We start from the raw sequence: 6,406 nt of genomic DNA, 5'->3' as shown, positions 1-6,406 counted from the left end.
TTTTTGTCTCTCCAAGGATCAACTATCCAAACATTTTCCTTTTTTTTTCTCTGCCAAAATACATTAAGTTACGGACTTATTTTGTTTTGCCTTGGTTTGTTTTTTGGTGGTTTTTTTCCCCCTGAACTTTTCTTCATTTTTCTTTGATGTCCCATTTCTTTCATACTTACTTACTTTCGGAAGTGAGGACGTTGGCTACTCATTACAGATCAGACACGCACGCACTCGCACATACGCGTACACGCGCGTACTCCACTACCACCGCCACTATCTCCACCAAATCACACTTTATTATACTACACCACACGAAATGTGGAAAACTCTCAATAAAATTAAACTTGGCTTGTAGATTTGAATCAGAGTGAAATTGACATCCCTCAGAGTGAAATTTACATCAAGGCACATCTGATACAACGAATAATGTAACAAAAACGAATAATGTAACAATTGTTACGTTATTCGGGGGTAGCCCTTTTTTCAATTTAGAAAAAGTTAGACTTAGATTAGAAAAAGTGTAAAATAGCTCATAATACAGTCTCGGGTTAGGGTTAGCATCCACTCTCAAAAATCACATGTCACTCACATGGCATGCACGCTTTTTGCAGAATCAGTGACGCCACTCGCACACATGCACAGACAGATAGACACACGCCGTTATACTCTGATTATACCCCCTCCCCCTCCGCCCCTACCCCCCACTCCCTCTTTCTCTCTCCCCTCGTTCTCTCTGCGGGCTTTTTTTAATATTTTTTTTATTGTTTTAATTATTATTCAGCCACAAATATAAACATATTCTACATACATAAAAAGCAAATAAGCCTACAAAACCGCTCCAGTCCAACCATATTCCGCGTACACAATCATTACTTCCATCCCCATTTTGAAATATCGCAACAACAGACTTCCAGATATATAACACGATCATATGTGTTCTCTGTTTGCATGTTTGTCCAGTGTCTTGTCCCCACATAATGCATATTAACTCTACCTGTCCCAAGATAGGCCAAATGGTTCTAAGAGGACGTTAAAACTAATTATCATCATCATCTCTCCGGGCTAACCGTCTTAACAGCCCATCAAAACGCCCGCTTCGTGCACCCAGGTCCGCAGCCAATCAGATACCCACTTTGGGCACATATGTTAACCCGTGATTTGTACAAATGTATAATGTTTTACAAATCACGTAAATGCGCCCGATATTGAACTCATCATCTCCAAAGTGAAGGGATCTATTGAGAAAAAAAAAGTAATTACTTTGTTGTCCCATCGCTTGGAAATTCGGGTCGCTTCCTCCCAGTGGAAAGCTAGCAGTAACAGAGTCGCGCTACCCCAAAGTCAAGAAATCTATTAGTCCCGTTTCGCCGTTATCCCATTTCACCCCCATCCCATTTCGCGACATTTCACAGACCAAGTGTCATTTTACCACCATATCATGTACCATTAGCTCCACATCCCATTTTGGCGCAATCCCGTTTCGCCGTTATCCCATTTTGCCCCCATCCCATTTTCGCGACATTTCACAGGCCAAGTGTCATTTTACCACTGTGTCATACCACTAGCGCCACATTCCATTTCTCGTCGCGATATAACCTTCGTGGTTGAAAACGACGTTAAACACCAAATAAAGAAAGAAAGACATTCCATTTTGTCGCCATGCTGTTTTGCCGTCATCCTATTTCGCCGCCATCCCTATTTCGCCGCCATCCCTATTTCGCCGCCATCCCTATTTCGCGACATTTTGGATTGTGGCAAAAATGGGATTTCGCGTAAACGGAATGTCTTCCTAGTTGAATAACGCAGTATAGTAGTATAGTGAGGCTTGGCAAGAAGAATAAAATTAATCAAAAATGGGATGGCGGCCAAATGGGATGGTGTCAAAATGGGATGTCGCGCTATTGTTATGACACGGTAGTAAAATGACGCTTGGCTTGTGAAATGTCGCGACAATGAGATGGGGGCGAAATGGAATGGCGGTGAAACGGCATGGCTGCCAAATGGGATATGATGTCAAAATGGGATGTCGCGCTATTGTTATGACATGTTAGTAAAGTGACGCTTGGCTTGTGACATGTCACGAAAATAGGATGGGGCAAAAAATGGGACGGCGGCAAAATGGGATTGCACCAAAATGGGATGTGGATCTACCCCCACCACTCAGCGTAGAGGCTCTAAACAAGAACAATTAATAATAATAAAAGCCATGCATTACTTTGTGGAATGCGATATTTTTGCATTTGCTGTCAAACGTTTTTCATGAATTCCCTGCAGATCCGAATAATCCTTAAAGGCATATGTACGCGCTCCCGTGTTTACAAAGTGTAGTTTGCCCATAATCGATGTCAAACGCACCATAAGACCATGTAATGACGATATGTTGCCATGCGCGGACCATATACATGCATTACAGCTTGTTTTAGAGTCTCAAAAACTTTGGATGTAAACAAAGACGCGGAGTTATTTCCCTTGCGTCAACGCTACCTCTGTTGGCAAATCTATAAATAGGACGATCCAGATCAAAATGAAAATTAACATATCTCAACATTGAAGGGGTCCTAGACCACAATATTTTGCAGGGAACTTAATTTAGCATGTCTCCAGCTGTTGGAAAAGCAATTAGCGTGTATAGTCATCGAGTACATATGGCTTTAACAAAACACAGTAGGTAAACCTATTACAGCACTATTTTGGAAATATAAATTCGGTTTCGAGCTTGTACAAAAACAATGTTACATCTTTAAACGAGAAACTCAGATAAGGAAAGAAACAAAAACTCTTTGCAACAACAAAAAATTATCACATTTTATGTATTCTTCGTGGGTTTAATGTTAGGAAGTAAATACACTGAAACGTAATCATCAACGCTATACACCGTATACCCATCAATCTCGACATAGGTTTATGATCTTACAAGTTAGTATCACCCTTCATTGTGTGTCGACGCCCGTTTTTATCCACTTGCTTCCCTTTGGCTTTATATAATAAACCGGCCATAGGGCGTCGTCGTCCCGAACCTAATCTTTAAAATCCCTCAAACAGTTTGGAATTCTGGGTAGGGAAATCCTTTCATGAAATGATGATTTTCTCAACGCGCGTCGACTGCATGTGCTAATCGTTTAAGGACTTCTAATTATAATGTACTTCTGTCCCAGGTTAATACAGACACAGAAATTTACACAGGCATACATTTCTTTTGCAAACAATAACTTTTGCATGGGGTGTGACATTTATAGCTCTATGGGTACAAGGTCATGTACGGAGTCACAGATACATAGGTCAACGCATGAATACACGCATTAACATGAGCACAGAAACAAATGCGAACACAAACGCACACACATCTACAGATGAACCCACAAACACGTGACAGTTTTAAAGAGGAAACAGATAGCCCCCCCCCTCTCTCTCTCTCTCTCTCTCTCTCTCTCTCTCTCTCTCTCTCTCTCTCTCTCTCAGCAAAAAGGCAGAGACAGAAAGAGAGACAGACAGACAGACAGACAGACAGACAGATAGACAGACTTAAGCAGACAGTGTTATCAGCAGCCTACACTTCTGGCAGAATAACCGAGGTCTTTTACGTGCCACAGTGGTGACACGGGCATGGTACAAGGATACCGTCTCTGAGTCTGCACACCAAGTTGACCCGCGTCCGTTCCGGCCCGGATTCGAACCCGTACCGATTCTTGAGCGAAAATCAAACGCCCATAAATTATATTCTTGAAGAGGTATTGCCCCTTTAAAACTCTCTGCCCTACCTTCCTCCCCCCCCCCTCCACCCCCGACATTCCTCTTCTCCGATTCTCGTGACATAGAAACCGGGCCAGAAAAAGACTGCTGATGGATGCGTGGCATTTGCAACTGACGCTTCACCTTTGCCATTTCCACTGTAATCACTCCCTACCTTCCCTTGCCAATCTCCTAGCTGTCCTCCAGTTCCCCCCCCCCCCCCCCCACCACCACCCCCCTCCCCCCATTCTCCTCTACTCCCCCTTCCGCGTATTAGTCCTTGCTACTGAGTTTATTCGTTTTTCTCGTAATGTTATCTTTTAGAAATGTATATCATTACTCTTGCCCTCCTCCCCCTCCTCCTCCTCCCCCTCCCCCTCCTCTCCCTTCCAACCTCCTCCAGCCCTTCCCGAGTTTATCCGTTTTCTCGTATGTGTTATCTTTTAGAATTGGATATATCTTTACTCCTGCCCCCCACCCCCCTCCCCACCTCCCCCTCCTCTACCTTCCCATTCATCTAGCCCTTCCCACCTCCCTCCCTCCCGAATCTTCTCAGCCCTTGCGGAGCTTATCGGTTTCATCGTGTGTGTTTTTTGGGGAGAAAAATGTATAGCCTTGAAGATGTGGGTTGATGGCGAAATAATATGCTTTAACATGCCTTTCTGCCAGGAATGATATCGTAATCTGCATGTTTACTTGGAAATTATATACATGTCTCTCCCCTCAAACCTTAACCATACATAAGCCCGTAGCTATTTCAAAACTAGTAATTCCCTTATCTTCTCGACACAATTCCCGAGCACCCTTATTTTCCTCCTCTTCCCCCCTTCCTCGCCCTGGTAAGGTAACTGTTGCTCTTTTTGTGGTGCAAAGTCCGTACTGAGGTAATATGATTTATATTTTATCAGCTGAAATGTAATAATGACGGAACGAGAGGGCGTCATGTATTCGTATCTTTTTTGAGGTGTTAGGGTTGCAGACCGTGAAGTGTTTGTCCTTTAATTGCAATTTACAGCTTATCAGTTGAAATCTAATAACTTTGCAACGCACTCTGGTTACGAATTCGTCTCTCTCTCTCTCTCTCTCTCTCTCTCTCTCTCTCTCTCTCTCTCTCTCTCTCTCTCTCTCTCTCTCTCTCTCTCTCTCTCTCTCTATTTCTCTCTCCCTCACTCTCCCTCTCTTTCTCTCTCCCTCTCTCTTTTTCTCTCTGTCTCTTTTTTGACTGTCAAGATGAATTCTCTCTCTCTCTCTCTCTCTCTCTCTCTCTCTCTCTCTCTCTCTCTCTCTCTCTCTACGCTCTTTCTCTCTCCCCCCTCTCTTTCTTTCTCTCTTTTGAATGTCAAGATGAATTCTCTCTCTCTCTCTCTCTCTCTCTCTCTCTCTCTCTCTCTCTCTCTCTCTCTCTCTCTCTCTCTCTCTCTCTATTGAGAGCCAAGATTAATTACAACATCAGAAGTGTGTTTCTGGGTAATAGGTTTTATAATTATCTCATCAGCTAAGTGTAATGGTGATGCAATATGCTCTAAGGATGTTTCTATCACTCGCCATCGGGATTTTGCTTTTCGAATACTATTTGTTTTGACACAATTGACGCTGGGTATTTTCACCTCAGATCCAATGTCAAACAAAAAAGTAGATGCAGTGCAAGAAAGACCCAAATGATACTCAAATCAATTTAGAACGTTGACATTACGGGGGGAAATTACAATTATGTCTGATAACCAGAAGCAAAGAGCCAGTATGCTATCACATTCAGCGCTGAAGACGCATTTGCCCTCCAATGCAGTCCATTCCAAGTTCGAAAACATAAATCACATTCGATAAAAAATATCCCGATTTATACAGATATTAGTTTCTTGACGCGAAGCCAAACGTCAGCGTCGTTTCTGGGCTAATGTTACCAGATAACGTAATGCAATATATACATCATTTCGAAATAGCCAAAAGCTCTTATGAAAATTGTAAAAAGTTCGAAGCCATCTCGATCCCTTTTTATCATGACTTTGTGAACTACAGTCAGCACCGCCCCCCCACCCCCCCCCCCCCAATTCCCCAACAACCCAACCCTCCCTAAAAAATGATGTATAGTCTGCGATGGTTTGTAATCAATTCACCTCAAAAGTGATCTAGTATCCTGAACTCACACCCTCATAACCAACCCCCCTTACCCCGTTCTCCCTTGAACCCTCCGTTAGATCTGTCTCTTTCCTTGCCCCCGTAAATGCCCCCCCCCCCCCCCTCGCAAAATAACATAAAATGTATTGCCATCGATTTTACAGGAGGTTGTCTCGGTACACGAACGTGTTCAGACAGAATCACGCCCGCGGGTCCTATCCTTTGAAAGAAACTCCATTACCTAGAAGGTAATGAAGGGAGGTAATAGAACCCTGGTAGGAAACGCAGATTGAACTAGGACTAGAATGGCTTCGTCAAAATCTTCCAATCTGGGTCACGACTGGGAAGGGATCGAAACTTGAAGCCATAGGGGCACATGAAAAAGTCGGTAAAAAAAAAAAGGGATAGAAATTAATATGAAGCCATAGAGCTACATGATAAAGTCGGAAAAAGAAATGGAAACTTTGAAGCCACAGAAGCATTATGATGAAGTCGCAGAAGGGTTTTCTTATGGGATGAAACAAAGTCGTTTGGGATCGAGTTATAGGCCACATTATTTGTGTCTTGT

Source organism: Littorina saxatilis, linkage group LG13 (assembly GCF_037325665.1).
Source record: "Littorina saxatilis isolate snail1 linkage group LG13, US_GU_Lsax_2.0, whole genome shotgun sequence".
Taxonomy (NCBI): Eukaryota; Metazoa; Mollusca; class Gastropoda; order Littorinimorpha; family Littorinidae; genus Littorina; species Littorina saxatilis.
The sequence above is the reverse complement of the archived record's forward strand: the minus strand, read 5'-3'. Positions refer to the sequence as shown.